Genomic DNA, 24579 nt, shown 5'->3' on the forward strand with positions numbered 1-24579 from the left:
GGCTTCACCACTTCCCTGCCTTCTGCACCCCTTTATGGCTACCTGGCTGTGCAGGGTGAGCAGGAGCAAGCAGTGAGAGGAAAACAGGAGAGCAGGGCTCTACTAGAGGGTAGCAGCCCAGAAGTGGGGAAGAGTAGCTTCCAGGCACAACTGATTCAAAGAGGAGACAAAATGCTTTGTGGGAAAGGTGTCACAGCATCATGGGGCTATGATGCTTATCAACACACCCTTGAGTATCTAATAATGATGGAGAACATGTTCAGTGCTTGCTTGGTTTATGTAAGAACAGGCCTTGCATCTTCCTAGTTGTTCTCCTGCCTCTAGGTCAGCCACAGTTGATGGGGGCAGAGGGGATTTTCAGAAGTGCCCAGTGTTGTGCTTCAGAGAGCAGCCGTGTTAGTCTGTATTCACAAAAAGAAAAGGCACCTGAAAAGAAAAAGAAAAGGTACTTGTGGCACCTTAGAGACTAACAAATTTATTTGAGCGTAAGCTTTCATGAGCTACAGCTCACTTCATCGGATGCATAACATTTAATACTGCTCCCATTGAAGTCAAGATGACTTCTGAAAATCCTGTCTTTCTTTCTTTCTTTCTTTCTTTCTTTCTTTCTTTCTTTCTTTCTTTCTTTCTTTCCAGGCATGGAAAGTTCTTAGGGTGGAGGGAGAGTAGGAATTTTGGGCTAAAAAAATAATTAGCCACCAGAGTATATTTGGTCTTTTAGTCATCTTCCAGGCAGGGACATGAGAGCTTTCAAAATGCTTCTCTGGTGCAATATCCCATCAAACACTGTTACAGAAGCACCGTGAGTCTCAATAGGAATATCAGCATCTCTGGGAAAAGCAGAAGCTGCTTCTTCTGGATGAAGAGTCCCACATTAATCTGCACAAATGCCAGTTGTTCTAAACCTATGTACTGCGCTTAGGATCCAGGTTTATTTACCGATTATTAACCACATCCCCTGCTACACTAGGAAACACATTCTGAATAAATGTTGGCTGGAGGACACCTTAAGTACTTGACTGCCATTCTTGGCAAACCGGTCTTTGTCCCTCCCCTCCCATGAGTTAGAATACAAAGCGATTTTTCTCACAATGCTAGCATTGTATGAGCTTTCCAACATACACGAAATAGGGGATTTTTTTCCTCTTTCATTTTCACAGCAGCATCAATCTTGCACTTCTTGGCTCTATGCAGCTTCAGAAGGAGGACCTGCTTTAGAAATAATGGGAAGATGTAGGAAAACCTATAGATGGGAAAAAGTCTAGCTCTGGTGTTTCTGTTCATCAGACTGGGCTTGCTAGGGCATCAGTCACACAACTGAACATGAACTTTAATTTTTAAACCCTATCAAGATGCAAGACTTTAAAAAAAATTCTCTAATCAACTAAGTTAGCTGAAATGTAATGGGAGGGCATGTTTTATGTTCGGGAGTCCTCATGTCTTCGTTAAACGACTGGCCTTTCAAAATCATGTCTGCAGGTCTTTAGTCTATTTCTCAAACTTATGTGAGACCACTTGGGAAGACTGTAAGACATCTGGGGCTATGACAGAATAAGACATAAAGAGAGAACAGCTTCATAGCCCATTATTGATCTCTTAAGTCATTCCACTTTCAAGGAAAGTCCTCTGGGCCTAGTGAGGCTTCCCTAGAGAACAAGAATTTAACAAGAATTAAGCTCACCTGCTCTGGGAGCTTTCTGGTCAGCCTGTGCTTGCCAGCAGGCCTAACTGCTTATTTACACTCCCCCCCCACACACTCTATTATCATATGGGGAGAAACTGGCAGGGGAGAGTGGAGAAGCAGTTATAGAAAACAATAGTATAATTCTTGCCCCAGTATTTGATTTGAGTCCAAGAAGCAGACTGCATTAGTCTCCTCTGAGTACCTGATGGGGCCATAATTCCGTCTAAGTCACATAGAGGGAGGATAGGAACTGGATTCCACAGAGAAGAAGAGTGCTCTGGAAGTGCAGCAGTACTTGTCACAGCTGCATATATCTCCTGAAGAATGATTGCTCCCTTGCGTTGGGGCTGCTCATCAGAGCAAAACAAGAGTGGCTGTGGCATGTTTCATTACAGGAGCCCTGGAATAACACTTCAGGCCTTGCTCAAAGCCACATTTTTTAATGAATGAGTAATCTTCTCTTTTTTGACACTAAACTGAGAGGAGTGGTAGATCCGCTGGAGGATAGGGATAGGATACAGAGGGACGTAGACAAATTAGAGGATTGGGCCAAAAGAAATCTGGTGAGGTTCAACAAGGACAAGTGCAGAGTCCTGCACTTAGGACGGAAGAATCCTATGCACTGCTACAGACTAGGGACCGAATGGCTAGGCAGCAGTTCTGCAGAAAAGGACCTAGAGGTTACAGTGGACGAGAAGCTGGATATGAGTCAACAGTGTGCCCTTGTTACCAAGAAGGCTAACGGCATTTTGGGCTGTATAAGTAGGGGCATTGCCAGCAGATCGAGGGACGTGATCGTTCCCCTCTATTTGACATTGGCGAGGCCTCATCTGGAGTACTGTGTTCAGTTTTGGGCCCCACACTACAAGAAGGATGTGGAAAAATTGGAAAGTGTGCAGCAGAGGGCAACAAAAATGATTAGGGGACTGTGGAAGACATGACTTATGAGGAGAGCCTGAGGGAACTGGGATTGTTTAATCTGCAGAAGAGAAGAATGAGGGGGGATTTGATCGCTGCTTTCAACTACCTGAAAGGGGGTTCCAAAGAGGATGGATCTAGACTGTTCTCAGTGGTAGCAGATGACAGAACGAGGAGTAATGGTCTCAAGTTGCAGAGGGGGAGATTTAGGTTGGATATTAGGAAAAACTTTTTCACTAGGAGGGTGGTGAAGCACTGGAATGGGTTACTTAGAGAGGTGGTGGGATCTCCTTCCTTTGAGGTTTTTAAGGTCAGGCTTGACAAAGCCGTGGCTGGGATGATTTAGTTGGGGATTGGTCCTGCTTTGAGCAGGGGGTTGGACTAGATGACCTCCTGAGGTCCCTTCCAACCCTGATATTCTATGATTCTATGACTTTTCCTCCACCAAAAGAACTTTACACCACATAGAGGGAAGGAGAAGGGGGAATTATTGACCTTTCAGCCTGAGGGATTAACAAGGGATCCTGACCACAAGGTGACAGACTGAATAACTTGCTGGCCACCATAGCCCAAAAAGGAAGGCCACGCTCCTGCTTTTCTAGGAAAGCAGACATGCTCTCTGCACCTGCAGGGAGAATACCAGTGTAAATCATTTCATTTATTCTTCCTCCTGGGAGCTGTTTATGTCGCGTTTTAAAACTGTTCTACAGATGAAACTCGAAACCTTCCTCCGTCTTCTCCTCCCATTGTAGACCAAGTAGCTGAGGGAATTGAGCGCCTTCCAAAACTAACAGGCCATTCTCTGTGAGCCGGCCAAGCTGCAGCAGCTGCAGCTGGAGTCCTGGGAGGGGGAATATTAAAGGCAGAGTGTTTGTTTGTTTTTGTGCCGGCAGTTGCTCTTTGGGTACATGGGGACTTTGGTACCTGAAGGGCTTTCAGGAAGAATCATTGATCATATACAGCAATATAAACAAGAAATGGTAAAAAAACCAAACCAAACCAGTTCCCACACAGCCTCACAAGTTTCTTCTAGGGAATAAATTAGTGCACTGAGTACAGATATCACCCTACATCATCTAGGCTGGCCATCCTTCTAAAAGGGTGTCTGTAACCATTTTCCAGGCATAAGGCTACTGCATTCTGTCTCCCAGTTCTGACCGGACTGTCAGTTCTCTGGAGCAAATCTGCAACACGTGTCAATGCTGAAAGTCATTGGAGATACCCCAGTTAATGCCAGCTGAGGATCTGTCAGTGTCCTTACAATATGCTCCATGCAAAACATTAGAGCTTCAAAATCTGCTTTGTAGCAAAGGGAATACCTATAGCTATACCTATACCTATACCTCTAAACTAACAAAAATGCAACTACTGTATTTTAGTTACTTTGATTTTTACAATCCAATGGTAGCAACCTGCATTTTTCTTGTCTCTGTTCATAGCTACAGTAGGAATATTTGGTGGCATATCAGTCTCCTGGCTGCATTTTTTCCTCTGCAGCCACACTCTCTCTTTCTGGGAGGCTTTCCTTGCAATCTGGATATTTACTCACTTCTGGCCTGTGGCCCCTTTTGGCGGGAGAGGGAGGTTAGACTCTGCACTTTGTTTCATGGAAGGTCGGTCTCTGCAGGCTAAGGGGGTAAGCTAATTCATTCATTATTAGTAACTCTGAGGAGGAGTTGAGTAAAGGAATCAGCAGTGAAGGCTTTTATGCCCTAAATGTATGTAACCATTTTGTAACAGCACATGCTTAAACTAATTTTATTTTATTTTTTAATCACCTCAACAGCATAGCTGGTTTCTACTAGCTCCAGGGTCATTCTGGGGACTGGCAGCAGCAAGTACTAGCTGTGCCCTGAAAGCAACTATTTTCATTGTTCTTGCTGCTGGAAGTCTTCAGTACTATCAATTGGGAACTTGGCCCTCTCTGTTGAGAACGGAATTTCTACTAAATGAGAAGCAAAGCTGAACAGAGGAAGGATGGCTTGGTGGCTGAGGCGCTGGATTGATCTCAGGAGATCTGGATTCAATTCCTAGCTCAGCCACATATTCCCTCTGTGATCCCAGGTAAGCCACTTAATCTCCGTGCCTCAGTTCCTCTTCTGCAAAATGGAAATGACAACCTTTGTCTGTCTTGTCCATGTAGAACGTAGGCTCCTCAAGGTAGGGGCTGTCTATGTCTGTGAGCAGCATCTAGCACAATGGGGCTGCTGGGTTTTACTGTGATGTAAATAATAACCTCAATAAATCATACACCACATTCATGGATGCTCGGTTTCAATGTGAAATGAAAACTCAAATGACGAAAACCAAAGAGAGCAATGAACTATGCAGAGTTACCTTTGTAAAAGCTTAATTGGCAAAGGTTTAGGTGCCTACCATAAATCCTAATCTTGGGCTCTGCACCCTGGTGGTAATCTGAGAGCTATATCCCGCTTCATTATGTATGAATCTGTAATTTTCCAAAAGCATAAATGTGGCCTCCAAGGGCGCACACATTAATAGCATTTGAATGAACCAATTTGTTTCCTGCCCAATGTGTTTATCTTCCAGCTCTTAGTTCTGTGTGCCAGTGGAAAGGTTAATGACTCATGGCTCCCTGGCAAATGATGCACTGATTTAACCTTTGTGGTGGCTTGATCTTTAATTGTCTTTGGCCTTTCATGTGTTGAAAGTTAACAGCTGCATTCTGGACGCTAGCTGACATGGAAGAGGGTTCTCTTTAAATGAGTGCACGCATCATGGGTTAAATTAAACCCTCTTGCTCACTACAACTTATCGAGGTGCTGAAGCATGTGTCTAACTTCACAGTCCCATTGGGTTCAGTGGCGCTTCTCGTATGCCTACAGTAAGCACTTGCTGAATGAGAACCTAAATCAGGAGTAACTCTCAAGTCCAATGGAGATACCTTGGCATACATGGGGGGTGGAGGTAGGGAAAAGGCCCTTGATTTCTTTACCAGCCCTGCTTAGTGCCACATTACAGTCGAGCCACTGGGAAGAGATGATAACTTTCCTTGACAGGGTTACTGGCCTAGTGGATAGGGGGAAGAAGTAGACATGATATATCTTGATTTTAGTAAGGCTTTTGACACAGTTCCCCACATCGTTCTCATAAGCAAACTAGGGAAATGTGATCTAGATGAAATTACTATAAAATGGGCGCACAACTGTTTGAAAAAAGCCTACTCAAAGAGTAGTTCTCACTGGTTTGCTGTCGAACTGGGGAGGACGGATCCAGAAGGGTCCCGCACAAATCTGTCAATCATTATTCTTATTAATTATTTGGATAACGGAGTGGGGAGTACGCTTATAACATTTACTGATGACACCAATCTGGGAGGGGTTGTGAGCAAAAAACACCAGTCAGGGATGGTCTATGTATCTGATCTGTGGTCTATCTTGCTCCTGCCTCAGCACAGGGAGATGGTCTAGATGACCTCTCAAGGTCCATTACAGCCATATATTTCTATGAAATGTTCTCAATTAAACCAAACAGCTAGTATCTTGCCTAGTTAAAGGCCACGCTAAAGCTCACAAACCTGGGCACAATTTTGATCATAGGGCAATTCCTGGTTTTTCATAAAAAATCAAGCAAAAATATTCTATTTTGCACAATTCTGATGTGAAACCAGGTTAAACTTACCTGTTTTCATTGAGATTTTACGTTGGTTTGAACCCCAAACTCATCACATAAGAACAGCTATACGGGGTCAGACCAGTGGTCCACCTAGCCCAATATCCTGTCTTCAGACAGTGTCCAGTGCCAGATGCTTCTGAGAAAATGAACACAACAGGGCAATTATTGAGTGATCCATTCTTTGTTATCCAGTCCCAGCTTCCTGCAGGCAGTCAGAGCCTGGGATTGCATCCCTGACCATCTTGGCTGATAGCCATTGATGGACCTATCATCCATGAACTTCCTTTGTTCTTTTTTGAACCCAGTTATACTTTTGGCCTTCACAACATCCCCTGGCAATGAGTTCCACAGGTTGACTGTGTTTTGTGTGAAGAAATACTTCCTTTAGTTTATTTTAAATCTGCTGCCTATTAATTTCATTGGGTGACCCCTAGTTCTTGTGTTATATGAAGGAGTAAATAACGCTTTTTTATGCACTTACTCCACACCATTCATGATTTTATAGATATCTATCATTTGCCTCCTTAGTTGTATCTTTTCTAAGCTGAACAGCCCAGTCTTTTAAATCTTTCCTCATCTGGAAGCTGTTCCATACTCCAAATCATTTTTGTTGCCCTTTTCTGTATTTTTTCTAATTCTAATATATCTTTTTTGAGGTGGGGCAACCAGAACTGTATGGCAGTATTGTGGACGTACTATGGATTATATAGAGGCATTATGGTATTTACTGTCTCATTATCAATCCCTTCCCTAATAGTTCCTAACATTCACAATTCAGGGATGGCAGCCGAGACAGATGCAAAGCAAAGAAATGTTTCCCAAGAAAGAAATAAAATAGTCTCTGTGCCCTGAATATCTGAGGAAGAAACCATCCAAGAGGCAGTGGGAGGAGAATGGATGCTACCATGTCCCCTTTGAAAACACCAGTCAGGGATCTGACTGCAAGAGACCTAGAGGTTATATAATTGTCCCCTGTCCTGGTGCAGAGGCAGGGGGGAAATGCTTTCTTGGTGGTTTGTGCTTATTGAATTCAGACCTGCAGGGTGTTGATTTTGCAAAAAGAAAAGGAGTACTTGTGGCACCTTAGAGACTAACAAATTTATTTGAGCATAAGCTTTCGTGAGCTACAGCTCACTTCATCGGATGCATTCGGTGGAAAATACAGTGGGGAGATTGCAGCCTACTTCATATTAAATGAACCACAGGGTTGCATTTGCGCACAGCATTGTGAGCCAAGTACTGCAGATTTGTCTGGTTCTGTTTTCACTGTTGGCTGTCATTCTGTAACATGCTGAAAATTCAGGACTCTCTTTTGGATGTATGAGGAGCTGAATCCTCAATCACCTTTGCTCATCCACATCAGAACCTCTGAAAATTGTCTCTGTAAATTAAACTAACTCATCATTCAGCAAATACTTAAGAATAGCAAACACATTCCCAGCCATCGAGTTTGGTCTGTGAATGTTTTGTAAGCAGGGGGAAAGGCGCTAAACTCAAAATGAATATTATTTCCAATGAATAATGGCCAAAATGTTCAAACATGAGGGTCTAAATCCAGATTTAGACACCTCCATTAAGTGCTTCTGATTTTCAGAGTTGTTGAGCAACAGAAAATGTCATAATGCCAGTATATAAATCCATGGTACACCCACACCTTGAAAACTGTATTCTTGTCACCCCATCTCAAAAGAAGATATATTAAAATTGGAAAAGGAGCAGGGAAGTGCAACAAAAATTATTAAGGGTATGGAACAGCTCCATACAAGGAGAGATTAAAAAGACTAGGACTTTTCAGCTTTGAAAAGAGACTACTAAGAGGGGATATGATAGAGGTCTATAAAATCATGACTGCCATAAAGAAAGTGAATAGGGAAGTGTTATTTACCCCTTCACATAATACAAGAATCAGGGTCACCCAAAGAAATTAATAGGCAGTAGGTTTCAGACAAATATAAGGAAGTACTTCACACAATGCACAGTCGACCAGTGGAACTCATTGCCATGGGATGTTGTGAAGGCCAAAAGTATAATGGGGTTCAAAAAAGCATTAGATAAATTCATGGAGGATAGTCCATCAATGGCTTTCAGCCAAGATGGTCAGGGCTGCAACCCCATGCGCTTTTGCGTCCCTACACCTCTGACTGACCGAAGCTCGGACTGGACGACAGGGGATGGATCACTCATCACCCTGTTATATTCATTAGCTCTGAAGCAACTAGCACTGGCCACTCACTGAGACAAGATACTGGACTAGCTGGATCATTGGGCTGACCCAGTATGGCCTTTCTAATGTTATCTGAAGCTTGGTCTGAAGTCAATGCTCAGCATCTCTGAAAATCAAACTACTTATTTAGGTGCTTAAATGTGGATTAAAATGTGGGATTTTCAAAAGAGCCTAAGTGAATTAGGAGCTCAAGAAAAGAGTGACTCCTTTTAGACACCCAGTTTTGAAAACTGTAGCCAGTTAGTCCAACTATGGTTGTTGTTTGTTTCCTCTTTATTGTCTGAATAGTTAGCCAAAGTTCAGGAGCCTGCAGGTTGTTTCTATTGGGATCAGAAGTTGATGATGGAGTCATGTATCTTTGTTGCAATCCTGTTTGTTCACAAAGAACATACAAAGTGCTCATTCCCTGAACACAGCAGGAGTCAAACCGCAGGAGATAGTTTCTCTGCTCACGGTTCTGACCCTCTTTCAGCCAGCACTCAGCCCCCAAAGCTCTGTCTCTCTAGGCTTTACTCAGGCCCAAGCTCCCTCTTCATGTTCAGACCGGGTCAGGACTGTCCTGGCTAACTCTCCCTACTTCTCTGGTCTTTCTGTCCCTCCCCCAACCCATAGTCACATATAACTCCACCAAACAATGCCCCACAGAAACCCTCCACCCACTTAGTTCTAATTCCTGAGTGGACTCACATGTGCCTGCGTTTTGGTTTGAGGCCCATATACTTCTTTACATTTATCCTGAATGCTGTTAGACTCCCCAGTTTCAGCGAGGTTTAACCGTGCCTGTAACAGTATAATTATTTGTAGGCCGCCAATCAAGATTCAGAGCCCTTTTGTGTTAGGTGCTGTACACACTCATACCAAACAAATTATTCCTATTCCAAAGAGCTGACAATAGAAGTCTGAGAGATCTCAAGTGAACGTCACTGAGTGGGGCGCACAAGATGATGCTGAGATGTATTTGGTCAAATCTGTAAAAATTCCATGCTTTCTAAAATATCAGGGGGTAGCTGTGTTAGTCTGTATCCACAAAAACAACAAGGAGTACGGTGGCACTTTAAAGACTAACAGATTTATTTGAGCATAAGCTTTCGTGGGTAAAAACCCCACTTCTTCAGATGCATTGAGTGAAAATTACAGATGCAGACATAAATATACAGATGCAGACATAAATATGCCATGTACATTGGCCAAACCGGACAGTCCCAACGTAAAAGAATAATTGGACACAAATCGGACATCAGGAACAGTAACATACAAAAGCCAGTAGGAGAACACTTCAGTCTTCCTGGACATTCTATAACAGATTTGAAAGTAGCTATACTTGAACAAAAAAAACTTTGGAAACAGACTTCAAAGAGAAACAGCAGAACTAAAATTAATTTGCAAATTTAACACCATTTGGGTTTGAATAGGGACTGGGAGTGGCTGGCTCATTACAAAAGCAGCTTTGCCTCTCCTGGAATTGATGCCTCCTCATCTATTATTGGGAGTGGACTACATCCACCCTGATCGAATTGGCCCTGTCAGCACTGGTTCTCCACTTGTGAGGTAACTCCCTTCTCTTCATGTGCCAGTATATTTATGTCTGCGTCTGTAATTTTCACTCCATTCATCTGAAGAAGTGGGGTTTTTACCCACAAAAGCTTATGCTTTCTAAATCAACTCTGGAGCTATGGCAGAAGAATAAGCAACATTAACTAGGCAGGCACGGCAGCCTGGAAGCAAAAAGCAAAAAGGGATGGTTATTTCTAAGCCTACTGTGACAGGCCCAGACCAGTGGGATACAGGAGTCTGGTAGAAGGCAAATATATTGGCCACTGGATGAACAGTTTTCTGTTCCCTGAGTGACCAGAGCAGGGGCTGCCCTAGAGCAATCAGGAACCTGCCAGAACCAATTAAGACAGGCAAGCTAGTCAAGACATCTGGAGCTAATTAAGAACTTTCTAGATTCAATTATGGCAGGCAGGCTAATCAGGACACCTGGTTTAAAAAGGACCTCCCATCAGTTACTGGGGGGAGGGGTGTGTGCGTGCCAGGAGCAGGGAGGGAGAAGTCGTGCTGCTGGAGGAGTGAAGAGTTCAAGCGTGATCAGGCTTCAGGAGGAAGATCCTGCAGTGAGGATAAAGAAGGTGCTGAAGGGAACGCAACAGGGAAGTAGCCCAGGGAGTTGTAGCTGCCACACAGCTGATACAGGGAACATTGTGGACAGCTGATCTCCACAGGGCCCTGAGCTGGAACCCGGTGAAGAGGGTGGGCCTGCGTTCCCCCCCATCTCCCTAACTCCTGATTGGACACAGGAGGAGTTGACCTGGTCTGTGAGAAACACCAGAAGGGAAGGTCTAAATTGGAAATGGATCTGCCCTGTCCCCGACCCACTAGGTGGGGCACAGAGACTGCGGGGATTGTTCTCCGTTTCCCCCATGCTGGCCAGTGATGAGGTTAGCTGAGTGGACGGCAGGTTTGAGCCACTAGCAAGAGTGGCCAAACTGAGGGCTGCTGTGAATCTCTGAGGCGAGCAAATCCGCCAATAAGCACAGGACCCACCAAGGCAGAGGAGGAGCTTTGTCACACTACGTAACAATTAACTTTTGTGAGTTCCACCGGGTTTTACAGGAACTAATCAGGGCCATGAGCTCTGAGGTGCCGGAGCTAAACAAATGGATAAAAAAATAAATACATGTCAAAAAACCTCTGTCTTTTCCCCATGGCCCCCTCAGTGGATTAATCTTGGATCTGAATGGAAATGTAAGTGTGTCTAAATGTAGCCTTGCTCCTGACAGAGGGAGTGGATATGTCATCAGTGATCTGTCAGAGTCAATAACATTCCACTGTCAGCCCAGGAGCTTTGCCTCAAGATCTAACATTTCTGTCTGAATTACCAGCTAATGCGCTGACAAATTGCCTGTGATTTTTCTTTTTTTCTCCCTGAGTGGATGTGCCTGGTCTGCAGATTAGGTAAACGCCGCCTCGCCCGGTGTGTAGCGGTGGCGGCTGATTTCCAGCGAGACCTTTTCTGTCAGGCTGTGGAAGTGGGAGGGTGTCAAGGTAACAGACAGGCAGCCAATGGGATTACACAGGAAAGGCTGCAGATGCGTTCTGCTTTAGGCCTGTAGTGGAACAGCTACAATCCGCTCCCTGGAAGCTGCTCCCCGATTAGGACAACGAGAGGTGGCGGGGATTCAGAGAGTGATAGGATTTTGGGAGCGGTACTGTAAATGTTTCCTTTGCTCATGCTATGTTTGGGGGATCGGGGAAACCACATTCAAATCATGCTACTATAACCTATCGTGCTAAGTTTTATGTTGTGCAAGTGGTGTAGGTGGCTCAGTGCATCAGTTTCCTGGCTTTTCATCGGTGAAGAGGTGGATTCAGGTGCTGGCTGAGGAGACACATTTTAGTGAAGATGGTATTCATACTAGTCCCTTGAAGACATTTGTCCTTGGCATAAAACTACCGTGTGATATTGCAGTCTGTGTTCAAAACTGGCCCTGCAGTGGTAAGATGTTTTAGGTCATGCTTGCAGGGCCTTGCCAGAGCCCTGTGATGAAATCTGCTTCTGTACATGTCTCCTCTTTGTCTAGCTGTTAGTCCCCCTCTTTAATGTACACCTATCTTTTAAAAATAATGGAGGATATATTCCTTTTACCACAGAGACTGCAGGGTACATCTTACAAAGCAATGGTAGCCACTACTGGAAGGCATTCAAAGAACAAATCTCTGGTTCTAGCCACAACTGCAGGACGTCAAAAGCACAATCAAACCTAAGCTTCACCAGCTCCAACTGCCTGGTCTCTGCCTTGCTGAATTTGCAATGGTCTGTTTGTGAGTTTGCTATAGAGATGATTTTCCATGAAGCATGATTCGTTTCTTGAGCACTGTGGCATCCTGTGTCTACAATTATGATCTTGGAATAGGACCATGAATAAGGAATGGGGAAAATGAAATCCTCATTCATGTCGTCATCATCATCTTCTCTTACACTAGCTGTTACTTTCCCATGGACGTTTTCTCTCTCTGTCTTTCTCTGCATCCGATGAAGTGAGTTGTAGCTCACGAAAGCTTATGCTCAAATAAATTTGTTAGTCTCTAAGGTGCCACGAGTACTCCTTTTCTTTTTGCGAATACAGACTAACACGGCTGCTACTCTGAAACTTCTCTCTCTGTGTCTCCTGACTCCCCCATTCAGTCTAGCCACTGTTAGTGTGCCACCTTTTTCTTCTACAGCTGTTGTCATCTGGAGCAACCTCATCGCTCCACTACAAATGACTTTCCACCTTGTTTCAAATCTCAGAGGAAAACATTGTTTTTTGTCCCACCTCTCTTCTTGCAATTTATTATTTAACTCCATCATTACATTATTCAAATTCTGTGAAATATTTTACGATAGAGTTGGTATGAAAGATACTGCACAAAACACACTTGTCTTGCTTTAGACTGGGGGGTTATTGGTCTCAAACACATTTTAGAGCAATGGGACTTCGGAAGCTAACTCCCTTAGACTTCTTTTGGCAATCCCAGCCCTGTATAATTTTGTAAAGTTCTAAAACAAAGATGAGATGTGTCAGATTATTACACTTCCAGTCTAGTAAGAATGGTTTTAAAAAACCCACTTGGAAGACAATTACGGACATGCACATTATAAAGACATCTAGATGCTTGACAAATGAGCTGTGGCAGCAGAATATTCTTGCATTATGCTAAGTAACCAAATGACTAAAGGCAGAGGCATTTATAATCCTTCTCAGGCGTCCAAATAAACACACAGAGCAACCAGTAATAGAAATGCAGTTTTGGAAGCTTTTTGAGCAATTTCAAGATAGGCACATTGATTGTTCTTTTATTACATGTGCAGTGCATAATGTTTGAAGTGAGTGAGGGGAGAAAAACAATGGGGTGTTGCAATACACAACATCATACTTATAAGTAATTATTAATTATAAGTAATTAGAGCAATGGAAGGAGAATGATAAAAGAGGGATTTAGGCAGCTTTGCTACTCACTGTACCAGCTATAAATATTTGGAAATTGATATACAATGTACATAAATAAACTTATTATGATGGAAATTAGCAGATATTACTGCAAATTATCATTGCTTATAAAAATAATTTGTTACCTTGAATTCCAAGTGGATTTTATGCATTATTTGAAATGCACAAAAGCAAATCAAAAGATAATCCCTTTGTTTTTTAAGTAGCATTATATGTGCTGAGGACCAGGAAGATAAAATCTTTAAAGAAGCCATGGAAGATGGATTGCATTTAGGACAGACTGGAGACCCAATGAATATTAGATATAGCAAAGGCCACAGGAAACAGAGATAGGGAGATGAAATGGTAGGATTTTCAAGAGTTGCAGTATGTGGACATATTTAGCCAAAGATAAGAATGCTAGATGGCATAGAAATAAGGCAGTCATCCTGCAGTGGCTGATTGAGGCTGTTCACTCATAAAGACCCTTTCAGTTGGAAAAGGACAATAAAGAATGTTAGAAGTAATTATCAGTGTGACAGCCAACACCCTCAGCTATCTTGTTCATGAGGTGTGATGTCAAAGGCGAGGAATAGTTTTAATTATTCATCTACAACACAAAAGCCTCGTTAAGAGGGCTGGAACACAGATGTAAAATGTAAGGACTGATTTTACTATCTGTTACGGGACTTACAGAGAAGAGATACAGCTATATAGATGCAAGGTTATGTAGATAGTTAACATAAAGCATATTTTCTGCAGATGTATCAGAATATGCGACACTGTTGGTAAATTGTGGGACCAATAAAGTTGTTGTTGTGCAAAGCAAATAGCATCCAGACTGTACAACTTTCAACACAATCTGAATTCTACGCTGCAGTTTGTAGATGGGCCTGAAGAATGAACCACCCTTTCAGCACCTCCCAAATCAGCCCCTCAGGCTAGGGTGGAGGCATCTTGGCAAAGCAAATGGAGGAATCAGTACTATCATTGTCTGTACTGTACCCATCCTGTGGGGAAAGAGAAGATTTTGTACGTGCAGGACTGTCAACCTGACTTCTTGCACAAGCACTGAAATTAACTTAAAACCTATTTCTTTAGGTTCCCCTATTCCTGCCCCCACATGGTTTTAATTTTCCTGGGAAACTAAACTTGCAAATTCAGAAATAACACATAACAATAGGCTAATGTTCCCATTACCTCCGGCGTTGCCAAGGCTAACAATGTTCTTGTGAATTGAGTAATATTTTGTGTTTTTCTTAAAGTCCCAGCTCCCTGGTTCACGTGATTATGTGAAAATTTCAGCTTTTATTTTTTAAAAAGTAAATTTAATGGTTGCAGAGAATAGCTTGAAAATGTGACCCAATTGTATCCCAATGGCTCAAAAAACAGAAAGCAAATAAAAAGCACCCAATATTTATCACTTTAAAAATAATCTCATGCTAGGATTGCCAACTGTCTAATCACACAAAGCCAAACACCCTTGCTCTGCCCCCTGCCCTGCCCCTTCTCTGAGGCCCCACTCCCTCCTTCCATGCCTCCCTCCCTCTGTTGCTTGCGCTCCCCAACCCACACTCACTTTCATTGGGCTGGGCCAGGGGGTTGGGATGCGGGCTCTGGGCTGGGACCGAGGGGTTCCGAGTGTGGGAGGGGGCTCCGGGCTGAGCCTGGGGCAGGAGGTTGGGGTGCAGAAGGGGGTGCAGGGTGCGGGCTCTGGGAGGGAGTTTGGGTGCTGAAGGGGGCTTGGCTGTGGGAGGGGGCTCAGGGCTGGGGCAGGGAGTGGGAGTGCAGGAGAGGGCTCAGGCAGGGGGTTGGGGTGCATGCAGGAGGGGGTGCGGGGTCCAGCCAGGCAGCACTTATCTTGGGTGACTCCTGGGAAGCAGCCAGCATGTCCGGCTCCTAGGCTCAGACGCGGCTTCAGGCTCTGCCCTGGCCTGCAGGCACCGCCCCCGCAGCTCCCATTGGCCAGGGTTTTATGTGGTGTTTTTATAGAGAAGGATGGCCCTGTGATTACAGCACTGAACTGTGCTTTTAGGGGTTCAATTCCTAGCCAGGCCATAAACCTGTAGTCCTGGTCAAATTGCTTAATCTCTCTGTGTCTCAGTTCCCTATTTGTAAAACCAGTAGATGAATGCATCTTTTCTTCTACCCTGGATTGAAAGTAATTTTCAGCAGTGACTAGCTAAGCAACAGGTGCTACTGCAATACAAATAACAATAATGATAAAGCAGATTTGAGTCACTTATTACTTTCTCTAAACGGGTGCCCTGTCCCTTTAAGAGCAGGCTTGGGTCAGTCCATCTCAGCGCCAAGGTCTGGCCCTTTACAGGTAGGCGTTGTCAGACCTATAGTGCCCGGGAAGGATCACGTGACTGCAAGCTAGCAGCAAACCCTGCTGGGATATTGGGGCAGGTTTATATAAGGCAAGCTCTGAAGAGACCATTGTTGAGGTAGGACTTGGTGTAGGACTTTGAATTGAGGGAATTAGAAGAGGAACTGCAGCAGCTGTTGGGAATCTCTTCTTGTGAGGGGCCCAGCAGCAGTTTGTTTAAGCCCAGGGAAGATGCCTGAGCCACAAGATCTGTGAGAAGGAGCCCTGGTGGGCTATGCTAAAGCATTGGGGTGCCTGAAAAAGAGACGGGTGATCTTGGAAGTGGTGCTAAAAGCTGTAAATCAGAGAGCATTGTAGGTAAAGGGCAGCCAACTCTTTCATGGCTTTCAGTCCCAGGGCTTTTACTGATTAGCCTGCGGAGGGTGAATCTTGATTGGCAGCCTTCTGCGCTGAGGAGTGAAGACTGTGGCCCAGAGCAAGCTAGTGACAACTGTATCTTATTTAGGAATTTTGTTGACCCTGGAAGGTCAGAACTTTATTGCTTTGCCCAGAGGGCCCAAGACCAAGGGGAAACTGAGGCCCCGGACTGGAGTGGAAACTGAGGCAGCAGAAACATCCTGATGCTGAACCAGGTAAGCGGTGCTTGTACATACCCATTTTTAACAGCTAGAGGTGCTGGATAGGTTCTGTGATGTTGGGGGTGGTCCTTAAAAAAGCTACAGTATGAATCCATATAAACCCTTTCATGTTATCTGTCTAAGATACCACAATGATATTTCCACGATGAGCCTGTGTAGGTAGGAATGTCATCAAAAATTTGCCAAGTAAAATGCATGAATGCTGTTTCTCTTGCCATTAAAATTTCATGTAAAAGTACCACAGACTGCTCCTGTGTCCTATTTATAGATATTTATCTTACTGCCTTCAACAACATTATTAAGCTCTTTTACTACAGAAAGCTAGCCTGAAAATGAGTCGACCTGGTAAATAAAACATGCACTTGCTTTTTCTACCATACTTAGCTCCACAGAGAACTATTCTGAGTGTATGTTTTCCATATATTTGTGTCAACACATTATTATATATGCCTACATCCATAGTAAGCCAGTTGTGTTTATAGCAGTGACTTGTCAGGACTGTGCTGGGGGTGGGGAGGAGTAACGGGCATGGGGCACGCACTTAATGTGTTCCTGATCTCAAAGACTAGAGAAGCTGTCCAGGAGCTCCAGGGAGGCTGTGTTGAAGTCCCTGTGTCCCTTTGCAGTTTAAGGGACCTTATAGCTCTCACAGTATCACTGTTGTATTTCCCCCCTTCAAGGATTCAACCTACAGTAAAAGGAGGACTTAAAATGCTTGCTAACTATTTTGTTAATCAAGGTTTTCTGCTCCATATTATTAACGAGGCAAATTAAAGCAAGAGTCTGTGGTGCCCAGAAAACATCTGCTCGACAAAAATGAAATGCCAAACAAAATGGAATTCCCTCTGTGGCTCATTTTCATCCAGCTGTGCCTGACTGTACAGGAATGATGGGAGGCAGTTACCCTTTTTCTTTAAACTGAGAAAGAGTTTGGCAGGTAACCTCTCGGCCTCTGCTAACCAGTCCCTAGTGAGATAGGTCTCGTGCTAAATTCCTACACAGTGAGCCACCAGTTTGTACACATGTGCAACCCTGCTGAGGCCAAGAGCAGTGTGCGCCTCTGAGATTGTAAAGTGACTGCTGGTGCAATCATACACTGACCTTGTGGGCATGTATCTTGATCTTGATTTCTCCTCCGCCCCTTCAAGGCCATCGCAAAGACTGGCATTTGCCCCTCCTGTGAAAACAAGTGAGTGCTGGACACCGCGAGAGCAATACACCACTTTGTTTAGTTTTGTTTTGTTTTTAAGTCATTCATCTCTGCAGCTTAATTATTGGGGTCTTTAAAAAATGGAGTCAGCATGGCCTAGAGATCTGACCTTCAGCAAGTCACTTTCCCTCTGTACCTTAGTTTCCTATCCCATCGTCTATTTGTCTTGTCTGTTTAGGCTGTAAGCTCTTCGATGCAGTCACTGTCTCTCACTGTGTGTTTGTATAGCACCCAGCACATCAGCCTGTTGATCTCAGTTGGGGTCTCTAGGTGCTTCTGAAATGCCACTGCTGTTGCCTTATAGTAAGAGTGGAGGCTGGCATCCCCATGTGGGGATGCAGCTAGTACCCCAAAACTTGCACTCTCTTTATCTGCAAATGAATCAAGGGTGCAAACCTCAATACTTAATACTGTAATCAGAGGTGTAAGTAGTTAGAGTTCCACCTCAAATTTGTGGAGGGGGGGAAGGGAAAAAAGAGAGGGGGATCACACGAAAGAAAGGTCACCATTTTGAAGATTTTGCCCAGGGTCTCCAAAGTCCATGCTGCTGTTTATCCTGTGAATAGGTCTGAAGCAAAAGCCCTATAATAGCGTCCCCAGCTGATTAATAAAAAAGAACAATAATCAAGTTTCCTTTCTCAAGAAGCATATGATCTTCCCCAGGTTGTCACTGACAAATGTTTATGGCAAATGCTATGTAGGGGTGGGTGTAGCAGTGCAGATAAAATAAAGAACTGTCTTAGTTTGCAGATGTTTATTTACACACACAAACTACATTGAAAGAACATTATTAAGGTTGCAAAGTCAAGCACTCAAAAGTTAGGCAATCCATCCGCTCCTACAAAGCTGTTTGAACAGATTATTGTCCCATTGGACAGATTGCCATACTGCAATATTGTTAACAAATATCACTCACAATCGACTGATACAAAAACTTAAAAATCCAAACAAAACAATCCTCTTGCAGTTTGCATGGCTCATTCTTTGCATGGAAGATGCTTCTATAGAGGTGCAATCAAGACAACAATGGAGAACATTTTCCAGCTCTTTGTAGGGGAAATTACTGTACAGGTACAAATCCCAGTAATAACAGTGATTACATATCAGCCTATTTCCCCATGTACTCTATAGAAAATTCATCCCAGTTGTGTGCACCAATATGCCCCCACTTAAAATCTGTGCCTATAAAAGGGTAGTAGTTTTGCATCAGCTTGTCCTTTGATGTCTGAGTTAAGTGTCATGGATGCCTTTCGTGCACTCTACCAACAACAATTTTTGATACTTTCCGTTTATAATGTGCTGTTAGTAGCTCTGGAGACTACTGAACTAATCTTACACAAGTTTAGGCCACTGGCTTCCTCTTGTGTATTCCCTGTATTTTCACTTGTGCAAGCAAGGGGAGAATCTGGCCCTATGCCTGGAGAACTTAGAAGGGTGGGCAGATGTGGGAGTGTGACCAGATATGCCTAAAATTTTAAATTATACGTGGCAGAGAAATTTGGGAACATGGAAAAGTATTGTGGAAAGGCAAAAACTGTACATCCATTTGCACCCTCACCCTTGTAGATAAGCAGCGATCCAGGTGTAAGGGAAGATTGTTTTGAGAAATTCAGGATAGCTCATTGCTTTGATCCCTGTACCTCCCTGCATTATAAACACAGATTGGGCCAGATTTTCAAGTGCTGTAAAACAGGGCCCCTCCTTTGATGTCAATCGAGCTACTCCCACATCCGCTACCTACAGACCTGGCCTGTTGTTTTTATTTTTGCTCATCCAAAACCCTCATAAATGGAATTTCCAGCATTTACAATTACTCTGCAACTGGGCAGAAATGTCCTCCCTCAAAATACAGTGGAATGAAAAACCCAACTGCTGGGGATTAAAGCTTCTACCATCTTGTGTGAATTTAAACACAGATTAATCATCTTTTTGCTCGGCTGTAAAGACGCACATGAATTATGTTGCCAGCTAAATGCATAGGGCTGGCCTCATTTATTTCAAAGCTACAGGATTAATAATGCTCTACCGTCTCAGGTACAAGTTGAGCAAGTTATTCCCAGGGGTGTCTCATAAAGAGCAGAGACAAATAAAACGGACAGAAGAGTCGCAGGTAGACTAATCTCACACTGATTAAGGCTGCGTCCACATTAGTCCTTTCATCTGTTCCTGTAACCAGATGCTTGCGTAACTGGATTTCTTGAGAGACCGCGTGGAGAGGGCAAAGGACTGGGAGTCAGGGAAGTTGGATTGTATTCCCAGTTCTGACCTTCTGTGTGACCTGGGTTACGACACTTGGTCTTTCTGTGCCTCTTGTTTCCCCTCCCACTATTTGCCTGTCAGATCTATTTTGAGTATGAGCTCCTTGGGGCACAGACTGTCTCTTGCTATGTGTTTGTACACTGCCTGGCACAATGGGTCACTGATCTCAGAGCCTCAAGCCATCACATGGTTGTTTGCCTGTAATTAGGTGCCTCCGCCCCCATGTGGAAAGGACACGAAAAGCACCTGTAGCTGATTTATGTAGTCTTCTTTCTTCTTAGCTCACTAGAGACATCCCAGAATACACTGTCCCACATGCTGCTCGTTATGTATGCCCTCTGAAGTCTCTGTGCACCAGTGGGACAATGGGACAGCTGTCCTGATTTTCTCCGAAGGTGCCGATAGAGAAGGTGTGACGTGGCATTGTAAGCACAGACACACAAATGTAGCTGTGATACCAAAAATCTCTGCTGGGGGAATTGTTACGTGTAATTGGTCAAGGTGACCATGCCTCTATCGTAAGTTAAACAATCACAAGTACAAGTTGTGGCATGGGCAGGGTTAAGACCTCCCCAACTTGTATGCATCTAGCAATGGAATTGCAAAGTAAATGCACACTGGGACACTCACAGCTGTGTGCTCCTAATGTCTGCAAAGCTGACCCATACTATACCTCACTGACTATCCACCAGTCAATGTGTTTGTAGGAATGTAAAGCACGCACACTTTCTTTTACCCTTTTTTTGCCCCACAAAACTAAAGACTGGGGCACATCAGTGGTCAATGTTCAAAAATCAGTTCTTCTCTCAATATTCAGGACAGGTGTCAATCCTTTTCTGTGAGGTGTTAGTAAGTGGTAGAAAGAAACCTCATGTGCAGATGATTTCTACTTCCCCACAGATTTTACTATTGGGTGCCATGCTATAAAGAGGAGAGAGAATATGATACCAATTCTTTCCTCGTGGTTTTTGTTATTAAAAGGAAAGTGGAACTGGAGAGGAAGGCTAGTGCAGTGGTTAAGGTGCTAGCCTGTAACTCAGGAGACCTGGGTTCAGTTCCCTTCTGTGTCACAGACTTCCTATGAGACTTGAGCCAGGAACTTAGGGTATGTCTATACAGCAAAGGAAAAACCTGTGTCTTGCCTGTGCCAGCCAACTCGGGCTCGTGGAGCTGCGGGGCTGTTTCATTGCTGTATAGACTTCCAGGCTTGGTTTGGAGCCTGAGCTCGGGGACTCTGACCTCCAAGGGTTCTAGAGTCTGGGCTCCAGTCCAAGCCAGGAAGTCTACATAGCAATGAAACAGCCTGCAAGCCTGAGTCAGCTGGCACGGGCCAGCCACAGGTGTGTAAATTGCTGGATAGACATACCTTTAGTCTCCTTGTGCCTCAGTTCCCTTAGCTGTAAAATGGAGATAATAGCATGGCCCTGCTGCACAGCAGCGGTGATAAACACATAAAGATTGTAAGGGACTCGGGTACTACACTAATGGCATGGATGGTGGAAATAGCTCCTGAATTAAACCCTTTAATATTCCTCACAGCAGGGCATGCTACTACTTTTAAAAAAAACTGTTTCTACTCAGCTGAATATGAAGACCCTTCATTTTCTGCCATCATCCTGCAATGCTCAGTCTTTCCAACCATCAGTCCACCCCACCGGTGCTTGAAAAAGACTGCACTGATCTGACAAAAAGAAAAGGAGTGCTTGTGGCACCTTAGAGACTAACAAATTTATTTGAGCATAAGCTTTCGTGAACTACAGCTTCAGCATCTGATGAAGTGAGCTGTAGCTCACGAAAGCTTATGCTCAAATAAATTTGTTAGTCTCTAAGGTGCCACAAGTACTCCTTTTCTTTTTGTGAATACAGACTAACACGGCTGCTACTCTGAAAACTGATCTGACACTTATTGATGAAGCTATTTTCCAAGCACTGTGTATTACAGGCAGTAAGTTGTGTTGTGCAAAGGATTCTATTGCTAGGGACTTTTTTGACTCCATCTCCAAGGTGCAGTGCAGATCCATATACTTCATCGGTCTTGGGGAATGTGCTCTGGTCCTAGTGTTCTGCTGATATTGAGAACTATTGGGTTAGTGCAGTGCAGCATTTTGAAACGCCAGCTGAAAACCAAACTGGTTAAGTTAATAGCTGAAGATAGTTAAATTCACTACTCCATCCTTCCTTATCCCCACCCTAAGCCAAGGGTTGTTTTTTTTTTCTTTCATTATTTACTCCTACATTAAATTTTATACCTTATTTTAGATCCATTCCTTCTCTAGGAATCCTGTGTGTGTAACTGCTCCAACTTAGCCTGCTTTGTGGAGAATGGCCAGTTTCAGCACTGCCTTGTAAATTCTTTAAACACAACAGGATGGTCCCGTTTCTATGAGCTGACTCCCATACATTGGTGCAGTCAGGGCACTGGTGTGTCCAAATGAAATGCATGTAAGTACAGAAGAATCTTCCTATGATTAGCTTATCCTGTATGCTGTGAAACCTCCCTTCACCCTGTACTGCATGGCTGCATGTTCCTTCCTGCTGGGTGGCTGGGGAATAGGTGGACCTTGACTTTATCATGTGACTAATTGGCCAGTGCAGCGTCACCAGCCACAAGTATTATCCTTTCCTGCCTGCCCGCCCAATTTCAGGAAGCAGGGGAGTAATTATGAGTGGGAGGTGTGTCTGAATCACAATGCTTCCCCCAGGCGACACAGTTGTACTAATGGCATAAGCTAGCCCTCTGTGCATCTGTTCCAGGCCCATTCTGCCTATGTGGAATAAAGCACGCCACACATGCATGTCAACTTTATTTAACATGCAGCTGTGATCCTGCATTAGTGAATTATATCACACTTTTTTGCATTTGTAACGAAGAGAGGAAAGCAGGAGACTAAAGTGATATTGCCATGTTTAGAGTACAGGTCTGCTGCTTCCAAAAGGTTAAGACACTTAACGTGTGCAAGTGGAATGGGATGAGAACCAAGGCAAAAATCTGCCTCTTGTCATCGCTGGCGTACTGATACTGTGGGAAGTGCAATAGAAAAGTTCCAGCCATTAGAGTTTAAAAAAAAAAAAAAAGCCCTGATTTCGTACAGCAGCTGATCCAAATAACCTCGTCAAGTGAGTGCTCAGAGGACTTGCACATTGACTGTAACAGTGTGTCACTCCGCTGTGGAGCGAGAGAGGAGCCGGAGACAAGACTTACAGCTCTGAATCCAAACATCACCAATATGGGAGGTGAAGGGCTGGGGTGGGCTGGTTTGAGTCTCTTTCACACTGGAAGGGATCTGGGCTTTTGGAATTATTAACTATAGACCTGACCTGAAGTCCATGCAAAGACTCTAGTTGACTTTAAGTGAGCTTTGGAGCAAACCCTCTAACTGGAAATTCACCATCCTAAGGGATAATGTCTATGTATTGATACTTGGAAAAAATGGATTCTGGGGAAAGGGAATCTTCTGTGTTCCTGCTGGAAACCTGGGGGTCATCCGTCCCTCTAACACTTTGCATGTGTACACCATACGTTCTGGCTGACATCGAATGAACTGGACTCCTTTGAGAACCTGTCACTGATGTGGTAGGTCCCTGCTCAGGAATTCCTCCTTGCACAGTCTAGGTGCACTGCCTCCAAAGCGTCCCAGTTCCTGAAGATCTTAGGAAGAACAGAAATCCAGCCTCAGTCTCTTGCATGCCAATTCAGACAAGTACTAGTCAAACACATGCTGTTAATAAGCTAAACAGTATTGCTAACAGCATTCTTCATTTCCCTTAGGATCCAAAAGAGAAAAAGTTAATGTATAACTACATGCACAAAAAAAGTTACCAAGAGCCTTGGCCGTTGTTTATACATTTAGATGCTGTGATTAAATTACATACATAATGCATAGTGTTTGTAACACATTAATAATAATAATACTGTCTTGTATTATTCAGATATAAGAAGCATGTTCCCAGTGATGGTTCATTGGTCTGTTCACACACAATTTTCGTACATCTCTAAAGATTACCATTTTAACAGCTTTCTGTATGGATACTGCCAAGCAGTTACATTTAACAGTGCATAAATCTAATTCCCTCTGCACTCAATTTTCTCGGGTAGCGGAATCAATTTGAATCTGTCAGGATTTTATTCTAAAGTCTATTAATGCCTCCTGCCTTTTCCTGTCTTCTCTCTCGCAACAATCTCATTCTTTCATGAATTCACTCAGCTGCAGAAAAAGATGGCCTTCTGCTACAAACAGTCTTTTATCTCTTTACAATGAAACCTAATTAGGCATGAAGGAGACACAGAGGGTCACAATTAGCCATCCAGCAGTAAAGGTTAACAGTTGTGAAATGCTATAATAATGCTGTTGAACTTTGTTATTATCAATAATGATGGACTTTGACAAGGTCAATTTCATTATTCTTAACAGCCAAACACCTCTAAGGCACTTAACATAGCTATCCCATTAACATATCTTCCCAGCCTTCCCCCATATCCTGGGTTCTAACACTGTAATTGCTGACACACCATTGGGCGGCACAGCCCATTGGATAGAATATAAATAGGCTTCGAAGGATTAGGTTTTTATCTGTAAGTGTTGATAAACTTTTATTTCACTGTACACACACTAACTGATGAAAAATATTTCCGTTGATAACAGAAATTTACAGATGGGACAAATCAGAAAACTGCTGCTTGAGAAATGATTAGAGTTTGATTTAACGC

At 43.6% G+C, this 24579-nt stretch overlaps 1 long non-coding RNA gene across 1 annotated transcript in view; it reads left to right on the top strand.

The window, feature by feature from the left end:
- Positions 1-24270, top strand: part of LOC122456812 — a 204008-nt gene extending 179738 nt beyond the window's left edge. Inside the window, exons 5-7 of the long non-coding RNA XR_006275894.1 lie at positions 16270-16396; positions 22148-22313; positions 22783-24270. This is a non-coding gene — a long non-coding RNA (uncharacterized LOC122456812). The remainder of the gene's footprint in view (positions 1-16269; positions 16397-22147; positions 22314-22782) is intronic.
- Positions 24271-24579: the final 309 nt, after the last annotated feature.

The sequence above is a fragment of the Dermochelys coriacea genome, chromosome 15 (genome assembly GCF_009764565.3).
Source record: "Dermochelys coriacea isolate rDerCor1 chromosome 15, rDerCor1.pri.v4, whole genome shotgun sequence".
Taxonomy (NCBI): domain Eukaryota; kingdom Metazoa; phylum Chordata; order Testudines; family Dermochelyidae; genus Dermochelys; species Dermochelys coriacea.